Source organism: Mytilus galloprovincialis, chromosome 7 (assembly GCF_965363235.1).
Source record: "Mytilus galloprovincialis chromosome 7, xbMytGall1.hap1.1, whole genome shotgun sequence".
In the NCBI taxonomy this organism is placed as follows: Eukaryota; Metazoa; Mollusca; class Bivalvia; order Mytilida; family Mytilidae; genus Mytilus; species Mytilus galloprovincialis.
The window spans coordinates 77,634,998-77,660,149 of NC_134844.1; the positions used below are offsets into that span (position 1 = coordinate 77,634,998).

At 31.2% G+C, this 25,152-nt stretch overlaps 1 long non-coding RNA gene across 1 annotated transcript; it reads left to right on the plus strand.

Moving 5' to 3' along the window:
- Positions 1 to 13,367: 13,367 nt before the first annotated feature.
- On the plus strand, positions 13,368 to 24,646 carry LOC143081973 (uncharacterized). Its single transcript, XR_012980187.1, has 4 exons — positions 13,368 to 13,446; positions 20,263 to 20,361; positions 22,749 to 22,928; positions 24,343 to 24,646. It is a non-coding gene; the product is annotated as an uncharacterized LOC143081973 (long non-coding RNA).
- The last annotated feature ends 506 nt before the right edge of the window (positions 24,647 to 25,152 follow it).

The following is a 25,152-nucleotide window of genomic DNA, read 5'->3' on the forward strand; positions in this document are numbered from 1 at the left end:
TTATAAACAAACTTCTGAATATCATAAACAATTATGTTTATTTGTAACTTGTGCCAATTAGTAGTAAATGGATATTAGTCTCAAACGATTATTTGATCTAGGACTCACCTGACAAGACTAAGCATACGATTTGATTATCCCTTTTTTCATTCTTCATGATTCAGTATGTTATTGTTGTGTACTAACTACTAAGCAGATTATATATAAAAAAAAAAAAAAAACAGGACGGTGTAAAGTGACATCCTCCTTGAAGTAGTTTTTTCAGCATACTGATTTTTATTTAAAACAAGAAACAAAAATAATATAGTCAAATGCGCAAATTTTAACGGGTATAAATTTAAGCTCCTCTTTTAAATGATATGTATACACTTATGCATTAAAATAACATATAACAAGCAATGAACTATATAGCGGTCATGTTTAAATTAAATCTTACCAATAAAAGTGATTGCTTGTTTGGCCACTCCTTCCATTTCTGGCCTGTTGAAAACGAAGATGTCCATACTTTCGATACAAAAGAGGCAAAATATGGAAACAGAACTATTAACAGAGTAACCGATCTCCTGCAAATATATATATAAATATAATAATCATAGTAGCAGTGCAAAAACAATAATAAGCTTTAATTTACACTAGTACATTTTCGTAATTATTGACGATTAACGATCGCAATGTGATCCAACATTATTACATCGACGGTGAAACCATAATATTTGATTTATAAATATCCTTAGGAATATTTGTTTACTTAATTTGAGTTTGACCAACAATAACTTTCCTACTTTGTTCGCCCAATCTAATACAATTATTTTTGCAAAAAGTAAAATAATCCTGGTATCTATGATAAGTTTATTTACAACCACTGGGTGGATGCCACTGCTGGTGGAGATTTATTTCCCCGAGGGTATCAGAAGCCCGGTAGTCAGTTCTGTGTTGACTTGAATTGTAATTGATATGTTCATAATTATGAATTTACCGCTCACAAAATTTAGAATTTTTGAAATACTAAGGCTTTTCTACCTCAGGAATAGATAACCTTAGCTGTATTTGGCAAAACTGTTAGGAATTGATGGTCCTCAATGCTCTTCAATTTCGTACTTCATTTGACTTTTTAACATTTTTTTATTCGAGCGACACTGATGAGTCTTCTTATGAAGACGAAACGCGCGTCTGTCGTAAATATAAAATTCTAATCCTGGTATCTATGATGAGTTTATTTATAAATAACTATGGAATGAAATGAAAATTCCAGACGGAAAGTCCTTTATTATGGTAAAATCAAAGCCCAAACACATCAAACGAATTGAAAACAATTGGCATGTTCCTGTTTTAGTACAGTTATTCCCTTATATAGAACATGATTACTGAACATGGTTTTATATTACAAATGTCCAACACTGTAGTGTAAACCTAAATTGGTCTTTTTTATCTTCATAATAATTTTAGAGCCTTACCATTCATTGTTTGATTGCAATTCCTTTTGACTAAATAATAAAACTAAGGATCCCTGGTGAACACAGAAGACAATACAAATCAGGCTGAACAGAATACATTGAAGTAATATTTTAAAGCTCATCCTTGTACCTAAAAATATATTCATTGAGTATTATATGACAATTCAATGTAGACTGCTAGAGACACACAGAAATAGATAAACATGCATACTAGTAGATATTTTTAAAACAGTTTGTTTAACTTCAATCATATGCATGCACTAACGCTTGAGAAATTTTACAATTTAAAAACAAACTCAGCATGATTATGATAAAAAAAAAAAAAACACCAGCAAAACGAACCTGTTTGGAATGTCGGCTCAATCTGATAATTCGAGTTTAGAATTCAAAGAACATGATTCAGTAACGGCGTTTGAAATGAAGTTGTCAAATTGTAGGCCTGGGTAATTATTTTTTTCTGATTTTTTTTCGAATTCTTCAAATCGTCATTAATTTTTCGCTCATTTTTTTGTTTTCTATTACACATGGAGGTATGTGTTGTTTTAATTGAGCAGATTGAAAATGTTCTTAGTTTAATGATTCTTCAAGTTAAACGATTTGCCTGTTGATTATTTCAAGATTAGTTTGTAACGTTTCCCATTATAATAAACAAATCATCACTCACTTGTTATTGCATACTACATGTATGCAAGTGTAATTTAGAGCATATAGATAATTGTTTGCAATGTAAGCAACACAAAATCACATATGGTTGATCAGTATTGATGATCAATATTTATGATATCTTACTGACAGCAAAACAAATGCTGGTTGTATATTATAATAGATACTGAAATTAACAACATATGCTAACATATTTGATCACAAACATACATGTAGTTTTGTATCTATAAAACATATAGCATAATTTTAATTTCGTATTTCGGATTCTTTAATAACCAATAACATTTTGGCTGTTATAATGCTTTTAGGATTAACACTCAGACGGGCCAAAATATGTTTAGGTTTTTCTAGCGTGGTCAAGTAAAAATACAACTCACCAATATATAAAGCTTTGTTATTTGATGTGATTTATGGATTATTTGACAAAACCTAGACATGTTGCGTGACGTCTGTGTTTTAACATCTAGAAATGAGTTTTATATTACATTTCAAATGAAATCCAATAATTGTTTTAAAAAAATGTACAAAACAAATTTATTCATATTTGATATCTTGACAATACGATATATGTAGATTGTATTATAATGTGAAATGTTAATTTTTATTTTATTTTTAACTAGTCAGTATATAAATGTGTATTTCTTTTCAGACAGACAGACGTTACTGCCTATAATTAAACTATATCAACATATTAAACAATTTTTTCCATAAACTTGTCTTATATTTTACTAAAATGAATTATTCAGCACTTTTTGCATTATACATATTCAATTTTTTTACCAAATTGGGAATCAAATTCATCAGATGAAATATTTTGTTGTTTTAAAGGCACATCTTCTTCCTGCAGTAATGTAGACGTGTATTATAATATTTCAAACCATTAATCTCCAAAAATTTTATCATTTTTGTAGTTATCGATTCTGTATTTTGTAAAATGATGTTTGTCTTTTTTGCATTTTTCATTTAACATATCTCCGATATCCTTTGCTGATGTATGTTAATGGATATAAAATTACTACAACCTAGTTAATAATCTTTGTAGATCATATCGTTTGTATCTATAAAAAATATATATTAACGAAAACATTGCAAGAAAATAATCATTGACTACGCCATATGAAATACAAAGGATAAGTTTGGCAGAAATTTGGCTTTAATCGACTTATGTACATACATACCATCATTATCTTTTGGCCAGTAAATTATTTATCATTTTTATTCGAATATCTTTCAATATCATAGTTTTATTTGTATTTGTAATGATTTATTCTTGATGGATGTGCCGAGAATAGAAACATTCGATTTGAAACATAATTACTCTAAATCAACCAAATTACTTCCATAATGCCAATTAAAATACGTGACGCAAGAGCTGACCGGATCGTAGAATAAAACAAAGAAAAATAAGTTTTTTTTTTTAAAAAATCCACCAAATGATCGAATTGACGCACAAGATGACCACTTACACTAAATAGAATTATTTTAAGGACGATATTAAATATAATTCGAAATAACCGTGACGTGACATACCCAAAAACACCACTTTTTGTGTATTACGAGAGTGTCGTTTTATCATTTTGATCACTTTAGATAAATTGATAATTAAAAGACTTCAGTTTGTCAATCCTACTTTCAATAATTTTATCAATATTTTACAGGATGACAATCCAAATGTGTAAACTAATTATACAATAGATATAAGGATTCATATAAAACACGTGAAGGTTTTGACCATGTCTTTTATCTTTATGACTGGTATTTGCTTCTCCGCTGCAGCAGAAATCAGCCAAAAGCCTTATATCGTAAGTAACACTTTTATCTTTATTTTGTGGAGTTGTTTCCTTGGTTTGAAACATTTTATATTTTATCGATTATGTTTCTTTGTTTTGATGTTTACACACATTTTGATAATGCGTCAATTAGTAAAACGGCAACACATTGGAGTGTTTTTGGTAAGCTGTTGTGTCAATGTGTAGATTGAACCATTTATATAACATGACATTTTTCTTTACACACGCTGTTTTTGTTCCATCCTAGCTATCTGATGAATTTAACATTAAGATGATATTGTTCATTTGTCTATGTTTTCATACAGACGATGATATATTGATCCGAACTCTACATCGATTTTTGGACGTCATCACGCGACTTTTGTGTGTAAAAAAGAAATCGGACCTGGTCAACCGGAATATCTCTGAAATCAAACATATTTACCGGAAGACACGTAGATTTATAATTTCAAGCAGTCTCAAACTATAAACAGAGCATGTGTTAAGCAACCACTTCCTAAAAAATATTTCAAAGAATCGGGAAATACTTACACGTATCCACTTTTACCTACATTTTCAACTTGAGTAGCATAAGCATTTTCATTAGTCTCTAAAGAAGCAATTATGTCGGCAAGAAACATGAACAATTTCGTTTTGTTATCATCTACACAGAGAAAACTTCTCCAAACCCTTGGCATTCTACCAAAACCAACAACTTTCCGTCTAGCACCAGTACTTTGCCTTTTGTTTTCGTCCCAGCCATTAAATAATTAATTTAGTAAACAACAAATCGATGTCTACTCTTGGATACTTATCGAAGGAAGATTTATGTAAGGCAGTATGATATCATTTACATAATCATCAAATAGGTTTGCCCCAAGTGGTCGCAATAAATTAACCACTGCTGCCCCACTAACGATAAATGCGTCAGAATTTGAATCAGTTGATGGCAAATCGCAGAATGTTTCAAGTATACCAATTTCCTGCGATTTAATACCACATCCTGACACATAGACGGAGGAGCAGTTTGGTTTTAATGGCTAAAGAAGAAATAAAAAATCTAGAAAATATATCGCAATCAGTGTTCAGGTTGTACATTTTGTTCTAAAGCTTTGTTTTTTGACAAAGAAATTTCTAGTTTCATTTGACGGCTCTTATATGGAAATGTTTTTTTTTCTTCATCTGGTTAAAAAAAGCAGATTCTCTTTCGTTTTCTATTTGCTTCAAAAGATCGTGCTGTTCGGACCCAATATCTTGGAGTTTATATACATATCTTACCTACTTCTGAATCAAAAATATCCTTAAAAGAGTAAATTTTGTACAAATCTGACGAATCTTCTAGAAATGGATTATCAAACTTGTTCATCACTTTAGAAAGCCTTTAAAGTTTTTCGAGGAAATCCTTTTGTGTTTTCGTCGAGTCTTCATGAGGTCGTTCTTCTGTTGTAGAAGGACTCAAACCACTAAATCTTTCAAATTCATCTACCAGTCTACTGACTTCTGGTCCAGCTACCATCTATCGTCTCGAAGGGATCTTCGATTAAACGTATGGTACCATCATCGCCGTTTACGACTTATTATTCTGTGTTTGTGTCTGATCAATTGTAATATAAGAAATCAACTAGCTGGTCTTACGTACAGTAAAAATACCATTTGCAAAATGCATTTCCATATGTGGGGGATGTTGTTGAATGGAAGCCATATCTTTGAGATGGATGGGTATCCATCGAGCATGATTTACACGACGAAGACCAACATTGGTATCATGCTTGATAAGGACTGTTTGTAAATTATGATATCTGACTCGTGAAATGAGCGTACTACCGAAGGAACATGAAGTTCTTTATTCTCAATTAAACACCAGACATTAAACTGTGGTCGATATGACTCTCTTTCCTTACACCCGTTGATCACAGTCATACTTGAACGTCACAGAGTCATGAACTATATGTTCTGTGTTAACGCTTTCATAACGGCTGGCATTATCAATTCAAGCAAACCACATATGCAGTTATCTGATGCGCGTGTCTATTCCTAATTACATTTGAACATACATGAAAAGCATCTGCTATTCTAGGTGTTGCAATATCGGCTTCAGGTGGAACACATGTCTATCCACTATCACGCGATATATCACTCAGAATTTTTAAATAGTCACCAAAGGCTCCAGGATTATAATTTAATACGCCAGACGCGCGTTTCGTCTACATAATACTTATCAGTGACGCTCATATCAAAACAGCTATAAAAGTTAAACAAGTACAAAGTTAAAGAGCATTGAGAAACCAAGATTCCAAAAAGTTGTGCCAAATACGGGTAAGGTAATCTACTCCTGGGATAAGAAAATCCTTAATTTTTGGAAAAATTAAAAGTTTGGTAAACAGGAAATTTGAAGCAACACTTTATACCCGAACAGAACCTAGATGCTTAGAGGAATGAATGACGATCAAGACATGTTTAAGAAATTTAAATTCTAATTTGTTAGATGAACTACGATTTCCATCATTGTGCCCTTGCAGTGCGTGTAATTCGTTCTTTATTAATAAATAGTTTGTGCATGCACAAAATTGTTAAACGCATGTGTATCATAACCTTAAAAAATGTCACCAAACAAATTCATAACATCATTAAAAATTCAAAAGCGCTTAGCAAATAATAAATAATTCATATGTTTGTGTGTGATTTTTGTAACATTTTCACGCATACGCAAACAAAGAACATGTCAAATAATTTTAAGTATAAAAGTCACATGTAAAGAAGGTATCCACCAAACCTGGTAATATTTTTTACTCAGAGAAGGTAAAAGAAAACGTTTTCCAGAAAAGTAAGTATTTCAATCTGGAAAAAATCAGCCATTTTAGAAAAGGTGGTGGCCATCTTGAAAAAATGAAATGTTCTTATGGCCAGCAGTTTTTTCTTAAAAAATATATTATAATGATGCTTCATGCTAATTTTCATGCTTGTATCATCATTTGCACAATGCCCTTGATTTTGCTTGCTAATATCTTCCACTATCGTTGGTTGTATGAAGGTCATTTGTTCGTTTTCTTGTTTGAAGATATATTTTATTTATGTAGTTTCTGACATCAAATAACTTAATATAGTCGGTATTTGTTTTGCTCAATTATAAGAACCCTATTGATATATATAAAAAGTTTTAAAAAAAATACCGTACTCCGAGAAATTCAAAACGGAAAGTCTCTAATCAAATGGCAAAATCAAAAGCTCAAACACATCACACTAATGTACAACAACGGTCATATTCCTGAAATGTAACAAGCATTTTCGTAACTAGAACAAGGTTGATAAGATCTGGTTTTATAGCTAGCTAAACCTCTAAGTTGAATGACAGTTGCATAAAAATCCATTCTATTGACAACGATGTGCAAACAAAGCAAACAGTAATAATAGTTAAAAATATCAAAAAAGGGGTACAGCAGTCAACATTGCTTAACTATCTAAATTACTTAAATTATAATAAACTATAAAACTTAATGGGCGCAGCCATTTTATGAGCATAACATAGCATATAGACTGGAGAGTATTGCTAATCCTGATATGTTGATATGTTCGCCCGTTATATTTTGGAATTAGAGATTTCGGGCAGTCTGCATTATACAAAAGGCCAAATACATTATTTTTCTTACCTCTAACGGAACTGAGATGTCTTTTAAACGCTAGAAGGAAACACGTATGTTAAAGTGCAAAATTGATAGGCATGGGAGATAAGTACAAATTTCGCTAAGAAAAGCAACGCGACTCTATATTCTTTGGACCAAACATTATGTTCTTATAACTTGTTTTTAATTCTAGCAAGGGTTTGTTAGATAAATCAACTTTCTAAAGTCTGTATCTCGATAAAGGCTATTATTATCGCCTATGGGGAAAATAATGGTTTATTTTAATCTATAAAAACACTCAAATATGTAAACAAACATTGACACAATAATACAATGACGGGATGTACAAGTACAGAGCAAGTCATCCATCATACAAAGAAACACAAAAAGAGATATAGAAAAACCATATAAGCAAAAATAAGATATAACGATTATCGTTGAAAATAACGTAGTGACGGGATGTATAAGTACAGGGCCACGTCATATGTAATAAGGAAAAAAAAAGAAAACAAAAAGCATATAGACAGAGCATATTAGCAAAAATGAATAACATAACATACATATTTTGGTAAAGAACGTTTTGTACGTGTACATTGAAAGAACCCTCAGATGCATAATGTATGTATTTGTAATATTTACAATTACTTAATATCTACTTCTACATATAGGTTATTACAATGGACATTTCGAAACTGCAGAAGGCTTGTCAGTTGCGATTGTATTTGGAAGTTACACATATGGAGCTGCTTTATACCCATCGGATGCATGGATATTGGTAACGGGTCCTGTCTACTTGTTTTTTATTCCATTTATGTATATTTTATTACCCCTCTACGCAATCTGTAACATTGTGGATCAATCACGGGGTAAAAGTGATAAGGTAAGTAGTGACTGTTTGATAAAAATTGAATATGAGACATATTTCAAAATTTTTAAGTCTGACAAAAAAGATATGTTATAAAATTGAGAATGGAAATTGGGAATGTGTCAAAGAGACAACAACCCAACAATAGAACAGACAACAGCAGAAAGTCACCAAGAGGTCTTATGATTGTCAACAAGGCAACTATCTAACAGATACAAAATTCAGTTGATAAAAGCAACTTTAGTCTTCGTAGATATTATTAAGCAATAACAAAAATGCATCAAGATCTATAAAAGGCAATATACGACAAAGAAAAATTGACAACTAGATATTCGCTAAAATGATAACATGGAAATGATACAAACAGCAATCAACCACAGCCACTGAATCATAAACATGACAACATCTAGGGGAAATAATAATACAGGCAATCAGCTATGTTTTATTATAGAACAACTTAGAAACATATTTGACATTGTTGTATTTCCTCCTTGTTATAAACCACATATTCATATGAAAACCGACTATATTGGATCTTTAAATGCTTATTATTATACAACATTTTCTTCAGCAACCAAACATCCAACAGAACACGCAGAATGAAGCTGAATCGCAACAAGGTACATTACAAAATATCACTTTAAAATATAATTAATCACTAAAACTAACAGTAATTGCATATGAACTATATCCTGTTGTTTCATTTGTATTCCTGCTTGTCTGCTTTGCTGTACTTTTAATTATTCATTCCATTTATGTAATCCCTATTTATAAAATCAGAAGTAGATATTGGCTAAAGTTTGACATAGAAATTTCAATAACGTGTATTCTATACTGACACACAAATATAGTATAAAATACACTTTACTTGATGTTTGAATCACTCAAGTGCAATTTTGCTGTATTAGCCATCCAGAATGATAATGACATCTGTAATGTTGCAAAATGCTTTATCTATTGCACCTGTAAACCATCTAACTGGAACCAATTACAATGTATATATGCTATTGCTTTTTTTTTTAAATTAATGTACACCGTGTTAAACCTTATAACCTGATATATAATACATTTTGTTGATACGGGCGGGATATTGAAATAAGCATATGCAAAAGTAAAATAACAGAAATACCGAACTCAGTAAAAAATTCTAAAAAGAAAGTCCCTAGGCTAGTAGCAAAATCAGTAGATCAAATACACCATACGAATAGATTGCAACTGTCATATTCTGTACTTGGTACAGGCATTTTCGTATGTAAAAAATGGTGCATTAAGCCTGGTTTTATAGCTAGCTAAACATGTCGCTAGTATGACAGTCGCATACAATTCTATTATATTGACAATGATGTGTGAACAAACAAGCAGATATAATGGGTAAGAATGTCAAAATTAGGGGTACATGATATTCCCTATATATATTGCTTACATTTAATTCTTTTTTGAGGAATTTGATAACAAAATAAGTTAGAATCATATGTTACACATTACTGGAAAGACAATTTCTACGAGAATAGCGATCTCGCTTCTTTTTGCGCAAAGTATTATGGTGTAAACATATTGTCATTCAAAGACATCTCTCATCAAACGGTGACAACTGTTTATAAAATAGATTTGATCTTTTTTACCTCTGAATAAAAAGAACTCGTACGTTGCCGATCAGATTTGAATGTCTCATAGAGAAAATCATTTTTGTTACACGTCTAACAACTCCGAAACTAACTATCTTAAATTACTACTGTATGGAAGTTAAAAAAAATTCGGACATTCGTTTTGTTAATACAATGTATTATCTATATATGATCAAACATCGTTCAATGGACTTTTTATTGAAATCGTCCATGTAATATAGCATTTGGATGTTGAATGCATAGGAATGTTTGCTTGTATTTCAAACCTGCGACGTAACGATATATCTATAATACTAAAATTACGAGGTCCAATTTGTCAGCCGTCATCACGTAAAAACGACGAATCAAAGAATTCAACTTTATATACAACTAATATAGTACAAAGGTGTAGATATAAAATTACACCACTCCAGGCCCTTTTGTTTTCCACGTAATTGATATTGCCAATAATTAGGAAGTTCCGGGTCGAGTCCGGTACCGATACCAATAGTATAATCACCTGTTACCTTTTACCTTATCTGTACGTTCCGCATCTGACAGGCGCACCACCAAACGGTGTATTCAGGATTAATATGCTATATACACGGGTCATAATCACAGGGTTGACACTACTAAATTGTCAAATTGTTACCTATTGTAGTATTTTAATCCGTAAGACTTTCTAAGATAACAATACGAATACTAAAAATCTGAACTAAAAATAAGTTTCAATTTGTTAGCGGGCATGACGTAAAACAGCGAATCAAAGAATTCAACTTTATTTATAACTGATATAGGACAATGCTGTTGATTAAAAAATACTCCATTCCAGGACCTTTTGTTTTCCAAATAATTAATATTACCAATAATTGATAAGTTCCAGTTCGACGGGTTCAAACAGAAAGATTTGAAAGCAGAGAAAATTGTGTATCTTATAATCGGCATGTATTTATCAGATGACAGTACTAATACTAAGATAAGGCTTGCGCATAGTTATATACTTTAATTCAGTCACGGACCCGCGTTATCATGGGTGTGTTCTAGTTGAAATGAAAACGATATCATGATGTGCCTTGGATATTCATGCCGTCAATGAATATTTACTTTTATAAATTGTGACTTGAATGTAGAGTTTTCTCATGGGTACTCATACAACATCTTCTTATATATATTCATATTTATAAACTAGTTGTATATATTGCAATTTCATCTTTTTCTTGTTTTTTATATTTTATTCAAACAATTGGAAACATTGTAGCAAACCATTTTTTTGTAGCTGAAACAACTTTTCTTAGTAGTTTGAGAACATCATCGCTCAATTTGAGTGACTTCAACCTAGATGAATTCAATTTCTGGGAAGGACTTGTGTTCAACGTTGTAGGATCGTCGGTACCAAATCGATTATCAAACGAAGACATAAAAATAGGATTGAAATTATTCAGAAAGAAGGCGTTAGTATTCGTTCTTAGTGCTTATCTGATGTGCATGGTTGCACTAAAAGGATTTTATGCCTTTCCAATGCATATTTTTGATAGTAAATCCATGTATTGCATTGTAATGGGAGTTATGCTAGGGTTACCACCCCTGATTCAAATATCAGGTAGTACTGTGTACAGAATTGGTGATATTTTAAATCGTATATGTCGATGGATAAATAACATAACGTGATTATGATTATAAATACATAATAATACAAAAATGTATATAGCAGTACGATTGATATTATGTAGTAAATAATAATAATACAATAATGTTTATAGCAGTACGATTGATATTCTGGAGTCAATATTTGTAATAAAATTATATGTATATAGCGATACGATTGATATTATGTAGTCAATATCAAATCAGTTAGGGTGTTAATGTTACTGCATGTTGACCTTTAAGAGTTAGTTGAAAGATGCCCTTAGAACAATTAGGCTAATAAGTCGAAAACAAACTGATAAATTACATAAATTATGCCGTTAGTTTCTCGTTTGAATTGTTTACATTGTCATTTCATAGCTGACTATACTGTATAGGCTTTGTTGAAGACCGTACGGTGACCTATGTGTCATTTGGTCTCTTCGGGAGAGTGGTCTCATTAGCAATCATACCACATCTTCTTTTTTATATTGATTCCGTTGCAAAAAAAAAACCAACTGAAACCCGACTTAAAGACAAAACAGTTCACGAAACACAACATTAAAAAACTATAGACTGAGCTTCATTCATATTGAGATTACAAATCCTCGAGGGTGTCATCAGCTCAGTACTGACATGATTTAACAAACTTTACTAAAATTGTCCGTTTATAAAAAATAAAAATAAAAAGTAAAATCACAAAAATACTGAACTCAGAGGAGAATCCAATCGGAAAGTCCATAATCACATGACAAAATCAAATGACAAAACACATAAAAAAACGAATGGACAAGAACTGTCATATTCCTGACTTGTTTATAAATTTTAAAATTATTAAGAAACTAAAGTTTCAACTCCCTCAGGCAAAGTTGGCTTTAGATGAATTTGGCTATATATTTTATGTATTTTTGACATATAGGTCAACAACGGTTTCGGTTCTTATACATCTTTAGATTTCAAATGTTTGACTTTTGGCGTTCCTGATGAAGGTAAATCCAGAAAAGCGCTTCGGCCGCAAGAAATTATTAAACGTGTCGTTTTCAATTTTTTTCCATCTTTCTCGAAAACTTCTTAATAAGTATCAGTTACTTTTACTAGAGGTGCACATATATATTCAAAATATGAACGACTACAAACTACATTCAGTGGTTGTCCTCTGCAGACCGATAAACGAGTACTTTAAATAGGACCAGTTTACTGTTGCGATTCGTGAAGGGAATGCAAATACTAAAGAGTTTTTTACACATAATATGAAGATTTTGATGCAAAATTAGATAGGAGCAATGTGGTTTGACTGTCAATGAGACAATTTTCAATAAATTACTGTGAACAGCAACACCTATAGGTAACCGTTAGGCTTTCGCCACAGATCATGTGAGCTTGCTCGATATTTGAAATAATAAAGACAGCATAGATATAAGCAACAGTAGTATACCGATGTTTGAAATCACAAATCGATCGAGGGAAAACAAATCCGGGTAGCAAACTTAATCCGAGGGAGACACATCAACTATAAGAGGAAAACAACAGAAACTAAAAAACAAACATGCAATTAATCTATAAGTCGCGGATGTTAAAAAACACACATGAATTCAACATTTAGATTATCGTTCGGCACTGCAAACGTCATATTCTGCTTCGCACCTGAAATGAAACTTACGATAATAATAAACCTTATAAAATCATTTTAAAAACTCCCGCCATTACCACTAGATGATTTTAAACACATGAGAATCGTCATAACAGATCAATATTTACCTCTTGTTTATCTTCCTGTTACATGGTAGGAAGAAATGAAAATGTTTACTTCTTATATTACAAATTTAACAGTGTGAATTAGTATGCATGGTATGAAATAATATTTATTTTGATCACCACATAAGATATTATATTTCGATTATTGTTATGAGTGTTTTAAAGCTGAAATGAAAGGGCGACAATCGTGACTCAAAATCAACTTGTTACTTATAAATGTACCTATGCTGTTTAGTGGAAAATTGATTAAATTGACGACATCTAGTTAGAGGATGTGCTTTTGTAATGGACATATTAAAAGAACATATATCAATCTATGTTATGAATTGATAGAAAGGCGTATTTGGTTTAAAAACAAAGTAACACTTGACACATTATATACTCCTTATATATATTTAGTACGTATGCTATGTAATTGTATATAATTTGTTATCTTGGTGTAATCAGGGGTGCACAGAGTTTCACACCGTTCTTGAAAATTCATACACCCTGAGGTGCAGCCGAATGGGTGTATGAATTTTAAACAAGGGTGTAAAATTTCGTACACCCCCAATTACAGCAAGATAATAAATTTATTACTGATGAACATTTTTTCAACGTCGATGTTGCTGCCCATTGTCAAATATTTGTTTTCTTTATATTATGGGAAATTCAGAAATTTTATTGTTGTTTTGAATATTCGGGGGGAAAATTATAAATATTTTTTCTTTCAATTTTTGACCTCAAATTTTTTTTAAAACATTTTTTTGTTGTTGTTTACATTTAGGAAAAATTATATTTGTTTAAATTGTTTCGCAAAATTGTATTTATCCTGGGGTTAACAAGGGTGGGATGTTATTTACACCGGGGTAATTAACCAATAAGATTGCCGGATTTCTGCTGCATAAGAAATAAGTATATTAACCAATAGAGGTAGTTATATTATAATAAACATATTTATAGATTTTCTTCTGTTGAAATAAGAAATTCAGGTTTGCAATGGAGGGGCGACAATCCTGGCTGAATTAAAACTAGTTAAATGTCATCTTGATTAGTGGTCACAAAATTGAAATCTGTTGACTTTTTCGTGCTAATTAATGCTTTTAAATGGTGTTATTTTGTAATCTACATTAGAAAATATATCGTTATCTCGAATGAACTTACTCTGAACCTTTACAGGAATTTTCATCAAGATAACAAAACTAAATGAATCGTGGCTAATGAATATTTTTTTTAGTCTTCAAAAAAACCTTTGAGTGTCGATAAATAACATAATGCACATTAAAAAGAAACACGTAGAGTTTGGTCTTAATTATTTAAACCTTTGAAAACGCGTGGGAGGGCTGGGCTGTATCTGTTCAGTCATGCTTGAGACTAACATAAACAATCAAACTAAACAAATGTGTTATTCCAGTCATGCACTAAGAGCTAACCATGAAGGAGGTACATCCCTTACTTCAAAGGATTTACTAGTGTCATTTCTTATCTTTGTGAAAAAATCTTTCAGCTCTTTGGTCAGGTTGTTGTCTCTTTAATCGGGTTGTTGTCTTTTTGGTCGGGTTGTTGTCTCTTTGGCACATTCCACATGACCATTCTCAATTGTATTTCGTAAAACATTATTAGACTGCAATCTAAAAAATATGTTGGACTCAAGTTTTTTCCTGTACAGAACCCGCTAGTTACACCATTTTCAGTGAATTCTAATGTTCAGATTCGTTTTTTCCCGGATTTTTTATCAATACAGCAGAGACCATATTTCCGATATGTAAATTATGTGTATATATAAGTAATAATGATACTAAAAATAATCAAATCAAAATATTCGGTAATCAAAATAAAAAATCATAAAATAAAGTAAAAAAACAAAACATCAATATATTTGTATTATTTTCTAATTTTATTGCTGGAAAAAGTCAATGAAATAGTTGAATGCCTGAAGAACATTGCGAAAATCAAAAGACAGATCTTAAGACATTTATACCTACGAAGGAGTTAGAAAAAAGAAGTTTCAAACAAAGTACAATCCATGAACATATGTAATCCATGTCCGAAACTGCAGATTTTAAAGAAACAAATCTCATGAATCTGTCGTATCAATAATACCGCCATCAAGTTTCATCACCGAGACTCAAAGTTTAGAGGAGTTTTTAATTGAGACAAAACCATGTGATATTGTCTTCACAAAGATGGATTACAAACAAGCACAAATGGTGCTTCAGCACAGGTAATCAAGGTCAGTTGAACATACCAATCTAAATTAGATATCACTTTAGATAATACGGGATTCTACAAATGGGGTTGTTGCATGTTACCCGATGGTAGATTTGCATTTACGGAGACCTTAAACAATCTTGTCAGAGTATTTAACATTGACGGATCAATAGATTTTGAAGTGGTAACAAAATATAGGGCATTCGATATAGCATACATCAATGAAGACAACACACTAGCTGTAACATCAGGTACTATGGGAAGGTGCATTACCATTATAGAACTACAGAACAAACAAATTAAGAAAGAAATATATGATGATTCACATTATCACGGTTTAGCAGTAATGGACCACCAATTCATCTGCTCGGTAGATAAAGACGGAATACAGAGGTTTAATCCTAACGACAACTCAAACAGCGTTATAGTCCAACAGGAATTTCCTACAATGTGTTACATTGCTACATTTGATGACAAAATATACCACACAAATAACAAAACCAACTCCGTTATATGTTTTGATTTACATGGCACCGTGCAATGGACATTTGAGAAGGAAAGTGTTCTAAAAAGACCGTTTGGGATCTCTGTAGACAACGATGGTAAAGTATACGTGGTAGGGAGGTTATCTACCAATGTAATAGTCATATCTTCTAATGGACAATACTACAAAGAAATACTTACATCCAGTGAAGGTCTTTTTGAACACCTGTCTTTGTTTTATAATAGAAGTACCAATCAGTTACTGGTTGCAAATAATAACCAGAGAGCAATTTTTTTTCTTTAATTTGAATAAACACTAGTATTTATTACACTGACGTTATTATAGTTTTTGTCAAGCCTGCGACTTCTGTCGAGGAAAAATAAGACAAAGAAATATTGATAAGGCAGTGGCGACTTTGGGGAAAACGACGGCGTTAAACGTACTACTTAAAAGCTTTATATTTCAGAAGGTAGAATGCCTACTTTGTATATATATGCCTTATGTTATGAAGTTTCCGTCTGACGGATTGTGTTCATTGTCCTTGACCTCAATTGTATGGTTCATTGACAACTTCTTAATTCTTTTAATAATGAGTAATATAATAACTATACTTGGTACGTGCGTAACTTGCAACTTTTCGTGATCAATTCCATATATTAGATATTATAACCAATAGGTCTACTATATTTGGTGTATGGGATTATTGTAAGGTGTATGTGTCGAACTGTCAGGTGTCATCTGACCTTGACCAAATATTCATGGTCTAGTGGTTAAAGTTTAATTTTGGTGTTTCGGACTGCTTTTCTAATACTCTATGCAATAGGTCAACTTTATGTGTATGGAAATATTTTACGATGTGCATGCCAGTCTGAGAGGATTTATTTGACCTTGACCTCATTTGAACGATTCATTGATTAATGTTATTTTTTTCTTAAACTTTAAGCAATAAGTCCTATGTATGTTATGTATAGAATGATTTGAAGGTGTATAGGTCTGTCTTACAATTATCATCCGATCTTGACTTCATTTTCATGGTTCATTGGTCAACATACAGTTTTCATGTTTTGGTCTCTTTCTGCACCTTATGTCATCAGAAACATGCGTTTTGTGTCATCTCTTTGACAGTTGTAGAGATTTTAAATGATGTTAATAATTTTTTTTTAATATAATTCGGTATTATTCCCTAATAGCAAGTGATTATAATGGATTTTCTTGATTATAAACATTCTACAAATGTGAGCCTCGTCTTTGTTCACATGGTAGTTGTGCTCTTACATTTCCCAAGGTTACCAATCGAATTACAGAATAAGTCGGAACATTTCACTCTAGTAATATATATGCATTTAACCTTCAATTTGAAATACATTTGTTATACAAAATCAAAAGTATGCATACATAGATATTGAAATTAACACTCAATGGTTGTTAATGGTCAAAAGAGTCACCCTGATGTTGCAATAATGACCTAAACATATCACTAGTTAACCGATATTGAACTGAAACGGCAATTTTTTAAAAAAATCTGATCATTTCTTAATAAAACAAAAAATACATTTTAAGCGTTAAATATTATGCCATTTTAAGACAAGCAGAACGTATTATGAGTAAACACTTTTTTCATTAATGTTGATGAAATGATAATGATCGAGTTGATAATGATGATGTTAAAAGTCGGGAGGTAGACATGCAATCTTACATAAATGGTATTTTATCGATTTTTATAAATAAAAATCAACAGCAAGCATAAAAAGTGATTGGTGATTGTTTTTTTTTTTTTTTTTTTTTAACCCAAACGACAATGATATAGTTGCAAATTGTTCACGTATATTTACGATAACAATAAGTTAACGTTAAATCAAACAAAGGACATGCAAAGTAAACTACTATAAAAGTAATACGGAATGAAATGTAAAACATTTGTAACAACATTGAAAAATAAGGTAATTTTGAAATGAAGCATAAACCACAAGCTAATGATATATTACATGTATTAACAACCTTTTCTTAATGAAGCACAATTTCCCTTTTTCATTTTAGTTTGCATTTTCTACTTTATTCGACGATGATTTTAGTAAGTGATGAAAAGATTGTCGAGAATGTTTTATAGAATAATCGATACAAGTGTTAACTCTTCAAATGCTGCATGCAGATATGTGATGTATGTCTTCTGTATTGTGTCATTATTGTGTTTACACTGTATCGTATCTATAGCTTGTGTTTACCTAGTTACATTGTAGACATTGCTATGTTGACAATAACGAGTCAACATCGTGTTTATATTGCATAACAAGTCTATACCTTTGTGTTTACATCGTAGACATCGCGATGTTGACAATAGCGAGTCAACATTGTGTTTCTATTGAAATAAAGATCATTTCTTTCTTTATTTTATTTATTTCTACATCGTTCACACTGTAGACAATAAGATAATACCTTTCAGTTTACATCGTTTACATCGAAGCCATTGACAATATTGTTTCAATACCCTGTTTATATTGTATACCGATACTTTATGTTTACACCGTTCACATCGTCAACATCGCGATATTAACGATGTCAACGATATAAACAGCATATACGAGTTCTTATAATGTTAACTATGTTGACACAATATCGTGTTAACATTGTTACATCACGATGTAAACGATTTAAACACGATATAGTTGCTACATTGTATACATCGCGATGTTATTGATATAAACGATGAATACAGTATATAACAGTTCTTACAATGTCAACGATGTTGACACGATATCGTTTTAGCATTGTGCATATCGCATTTGTTGTTACAATGTGCACTGGACATGAATCAGTTGTTTTGTTGTTTTATTTAATTGTTAATTAAAACTCATCTGTTCAAGGGATAGGAAAAGCTTCAAATCGTACACTGAAACTGAATTTTAGTCTTAAAGGGTCATTTGGTCTTAACATCATCTGAAAAAAAATCTTAAAAATGATTAGTCTTTTTGAGAGTTTAAGCTATTGTTTTTAGATATTTCCAAATTGTAAATTTTAAATCAGAATCAGCTTAAAAGTATCATGACCTGCTTAATCGCGGAGTAACTGAAATACCCCTATCTTATGACCAGGTTCTTCTTTATTTTTTCTATGCAATGTTTTGTGTACATTATTACTGAGGGCCGATATTTGTCCCTTTTCACTCAAAAGTAAAATTCATGACCCGTTTATTACAAGACTAGTAATATAATAGAATAAAAAAGCCAACATACAGACGAAACTGCACAAACGAAGAAACCACTTTGTCAAATAGTGTTTTAATAGACATAGTCTTCTTATTTTATGACTATTATAGTCTTCTTATTTTATGACTATTGGATTATTGTCTTGAGTTCAACAAACCTTATTACAGTTTTTTTTTAAACTTTTCATCTTTTATCATCACCCTCATAGGAACAGTTTAACAAAACTAAATGTTTGTTATTTAATTATTTTAATTATTTGCTTATAAGCCTTGACAACAAAACACAATTCTAACAGTAGAAACTACTGAATATTCTTTAAAACAAAGATTATAGTTTGTTTTTAAAACACAAGTCTAAGATGCCATTATTGAAAATAAAGTATTGAATTATTGAAAGAATAATGGGGAGCTTTGATGAATAATTCATTAGGAGTTAAGTTATAAATGTCTGTGCAGCTGTGTAACGAGCACTAGACATATTGAGTGTTAAATATCGAGGCGAGAGATAAAAACGTAAGCGGACTCTTAAACACCAAGTAGACCTAAATTAAGTATTAAGTTCTGTGGTTTTATTAAGACATTCGTAAATTTTGGAAAATTTGCGATCTCAAATCAAATGGATATGATTGAGTGAAGGACATAAATTTTAACACGAAAACTAACATTCATCTCTAGATTGTTATTGAAAAACTAATAACATGTGTTGAGTGTGTTGTTTTTCGAGGGATTCTAAAATTCTGTAAATCAAAAGTTTTGTAGACTTATATAAGCATCACCTGTTAGCCAATGAACAAAAATAAACATACCTGACTGTATAGTAGAATGAAAGTTAAAGGAATTATATCAGTTTTGTTGGTTTTAATATCTCCCCTACTATATGCTGATATTGTTTCTTACATTGCCACACAGCAGTTGTATTTACAAAATTGGTTAATAGATGCAAATACAATAGTGTTGAGAAATCAAAGTTTGATTAAATGTACGTTGCAGTGCGGTATTTTGGATGAATGCATGTCTATTTTCTACCACAAAGGATCAAAGGAATGTATTGGGGTTACCATTGGTTACACATTCAAACATACCTCACTAGGATATACCAATGTTGGATGGAGTTATTTTCTTGTGCTTGATGGTAAGCTTAGTACGAAAAACTTACTTCTATTTACACTATTATTGTGTTATTTTCCAAAATTATGTTGTTGAACATTTTTGTAACTTTCGATATATATGCTGTGAAGTGGCAGATAAACACAACTGCATCTAATTGTTCTCCCAAAATATTTTAGAATTTTTCTTTGAAAAGAGCTTATTATAACAACATAAAAAGACGTAAGAGGCAAAAATAAATGGGAATATCTAAATTTAACATGTTTAAACAATAACATAAGATTCTGAAAACTGTTATCACTTTAATATTCATGTAGCATATCATGATAATTTTAAAATCTAATGTATCTAGTTGGCTCTTCAAATATGAACGGCCAGAAGAAGTTGTTATGCAAAGAAACTCATTTCTTGTTAAGTTTTAAATTGCATATTTTTATAAAGTGATATTCAATCAATGAGTATTAATCTCTATTGGATTCTGAAGAAAAACAGTCGTGCAAGAACAAATATTGAACTTCCCTTTTTTGTAACTAAAAGAAATGTTAACTTACTGCGATTTGTCATAAGGCGTCCATTGAGTTTAATGTGACAAAGTGGGTAAATAAACAAAGGTATGATCGGAATAATGTGCCTTAAAGACAACATTGAAGCATTCGATTTTTGCACCACTACATTTGTATTAAAGCCGTTTGAATACAAATATTGCCTTTTTCATTCACTCACTCGTATGACAGTTGCATTAAATTTCATTTTATTGACAACGATGCGTGAACAAAACAAACAGACATAATCGGTTAAAAAGTCAAAATTAAGGTTACAGCAGTGAACATTGTGTTATAATCTTAATCACAACAAAAACAAACAAAAAATTTAACAAAGAAGCACAAAAGAACATATCAAATTTAACAACTTCATTCATCGCTTTCTAATTTTTGTATTTTGTTTATGTTTGTTAAATCCTCTCATAAAGGATAGAAACATTTTAAGTACTGGGACTGAATGGTTTAGATTAACAAAAACTCTGACGTTGAATCGCGCGTTTGACTACTGAATGTCACCTTCACACAGGTAGAAATATAAAATAATTTAGTCGTTCCAAATATGAAAAGAATATAGTCTATAGTTATTTTAGGTACAATGTATATCCTCTGAAGAATGTAAATTAGAAGTTGTGTCCTCCTTCTAAAAAAGAGCCACGTCATTATATGTCAAAGAAACACAAACGGGCATATAGATAAAGACTACAACAAGCGAATATTAGAGACAAGAATACAAACATTATAATAGAACAATAACACAATGGCGGGATGTTTAAGTACAGAGCCACGTCATATGTATCAATGATACACAAAAAGTCACACGGACAAAGCACACCAGCAACTTGAAAGATAATACAAACAACACAATGACGGGGTGCATAAGTACAAAGCCACGTAAATTGGATATTACCACAAACAGACCAAACGGTAAAAGTAACATTAATAAAGAAAAATAAACGAACACTATAACACGTTACTAAGATGTTAAACAAAATAAAATGGCTGCACATGATTTGGAAACTAAGTGACTTGATTGGGATGCTAGACAAAATGTAGGAGTAATTTAAAGAATATTACTGGTTCTTTGTCGAATTACGTTTTGGAAGTTGCCTAGGGCAATCATGTACACTGCTTATGTTTTATTTACCATGTTTAATGTTGTGAGTATGTTTGCCTTTTTCTATAGGCCGTGGACTAGCAAGTTTGTTTTCAATGCACACTTCGTATTTTTTTCATTTTATTCAAAATCATAATGGGTTGACCCATCAACATGATCAATGAAAACGATTACTCGTTATTCAATATTCTTATAGACACTATTTTTACACTCGAGGGTAGTACGGATTCTGAAAAAAAGTACCCTTAATATAAAGAGTCTGATCTTGAAAACCTCAATTAAATGATTTGACGAAAAGAAGTACAACTATTTTTTTCTGGAACTATGCTTATTAATTACGGCCCAAGTTTCTTGTCCTGATTTTACTGAATATATTGTTACAATTTTAACAGTAATAGCAGCATTTTTGTTGTTTTAATATTTTAGTATGTGTATATGATTTATAACACATATATTTCACTCTAAAATATTGATTGGTGTAATTGTATATATATATATATGAAAAAAAATCAATCCACATTTAACCCTATTATGTTTAAATAGGTATATCTTTAGCGAAACGACAAACAATGTATGTGAATGTCTTTAAATGTTAAAGCGGTAGGCATAACATAAAACTTTATATACTGTTGATTCATTAATATTCGTTGGATACTAATTTTTCTGGAACCACGAATTTAAATGTTGAACGAATTACAAATTTTCTAAAGGAATGCATGCTTATCTCTTATGATTGACATTTTCCTAATTTCGTAGAAAGATGCCCGGATGTTACTGGTTATGTATTTAGTAAAGCATTCAACAGTTGCTATAAAGTCCATGTATATGATACTACCTTGAGGTACGATGATTACAGCCAAATATGTAAATCAGAAGGTGGAGAACTCATGAAAATTGATTCCGACGAAAAACAACAACACATTGTCATATTTCTAGGTTTGTATGTTTTCTTAAATATCGCATATGCAGTTTTGGTCAAGGTTAATATATGTTATAATTGATTCAAATAATCATTAATATTTCATTTGCAATCACCATATTGCATCGCCTATTTCGTCTGTTGAATTTTTAACATTTTTATGCTATATGTTTATAATGCAGACACAAAAACTATAGCATTTTTTAATAAGGAAAATACATTGGGTTGTAAACAATAGAAATCATACAAATATGATCGCGCACCACATATTGACATCAGTTGTTTTATTTACACAAATGTATTTCACATCATAACATTAACGGTACCAATTGCTAATTTCACAAATGTCTCTTAATTGAGTGATGCTTGGGGACAAATGTAAAAGTGCTGATAAAACCATAAAGGATCTTATGTATAGACAAACCTGTTCCCCGTTCACCGAGAAGGATAATGCTTTGTATTTTCCTATGCATTGTCTAAAAAGAGGTGGAAAGTTCAAATTTGAAGTAGACAAAAAAAAAAAACACCTCCTAGATCGATGAAAAACTGTCTTTACAAAAAAATTACCACAAATTAAAGACAGGGCACTACTATACATAGAAAACTGACGACTGATCAATACGTACCGAATAGAAAAATACGGGTGATATCAGGTGCTCCGTAAGGGTTCTACTAATCGTCTTTTGTCTGAGTAAAGATGCTGCATAAGTCGATAGGGCACTGTGTGATTTTAATAAATTCAGGTATAATAACTTGGTCAAATTACATACACGGTATAAGAGAAGCTATATTTGAGTAACTGCTTTTAATTTATAATTGAGGATTGGTCTGCTAACCAGACGTTCAATGATTTTTTTCATTAATTAAAATGAATCAATTGGCAAGTTTTTGTCTCGTACAACATAAATTATCACTGATGTTCTAACGCCTACGTGGTTATTTCCTGTCGTTTGTCTATACTTTCCGCGAGTTTTATATATTCTTGAATTTGAAAACTTCTCGAAACGCTAAAATAATTTAAAGACACGATTGGGATTTTGTAGAACGGTTTTTAAATCTGTATTATAGTTAACCACGGATACGTTTCAATTGTCAAACACAGATATCGAATGTTACCCCTTATTGCATTTTTAATGAGCATAAGTGGAGCCGGAACTGCTTATCTATCTTGAAAACACAAGTTTAACACAGATTTTGGCGGGGTTATTTGAGCTAAATTTTCAGCTTTCGTTTTTTTGGATGTTTTTTTTTTTTATCAATATGTGTACATTTTAATTGTACAGCAACCAGTCGACTTATATACACAAAAAGACATGTAAAGAGCTACATACTGTTTGCCAACAAAGACAGGTGTTTATAATATGTTTATCGGTAAAGTAATTAATCTTAATATGTTAAATTTATTATCATATGTGTGCGAATCTTTTTCAGACCAGTTTGACATTTCTCAGTGGATATTCTTCCAGGGAACCCATCTCCTGTCAGAGCCAACATGGCGATATGATGATGGTTCTGTAATATCATATTTCAACTGGTATGCATCACAACCAGATTCATCAAGACAAGACACAGCAGAATATTTGTGCATGAGAAGGTCAGACCAATATCAATGGCATGACTGTTGGAAATCAATGACAGGTGCATTCATATGTGAAATACAAATTATCTAAACTCGTGTTTTGAAATCTTTTGCAATATAAGAACTAAATTTTTAATATATAAAGGATATTTTTTCTCTCCATTATTTCTTGATGTTAACCTTTGTTTAATTACAAACATAAAATAATGATATGATATTGTGTACCAGTTACTTCTTTGACGTTTTATATATAAGGTAAGTTACTTTCCAGATGAAAGACGACATGCACGTGATATCTACATATACTGCTCATTTCAGTATAGAACAGATATAGTATTGAGAAATTATTATCTTTAGATGTGTTGTACAACCGTGATTCTCGTTGGAATTACCGACGTGCGATGAAATAATATATGTGATTTTACTTTTGATCGTTTTGTGAACCAGGATTATGTCAAAGAATGTCATTTCCTTTTTCCTAAAAAGTTTATCGGAAGATACCAAGACGTTGTTTATAAATATTCAGTATCAACTTCACAAATATTGCATGATGGTCTTGAAGTATAGATTCTAGGTACTGTCGTTTTTTATCATTTTAATAACGTGTTATATATAGTGTCCTTTGTAAATTATACAAAGTGTAAAATATTATGAAATTTTAT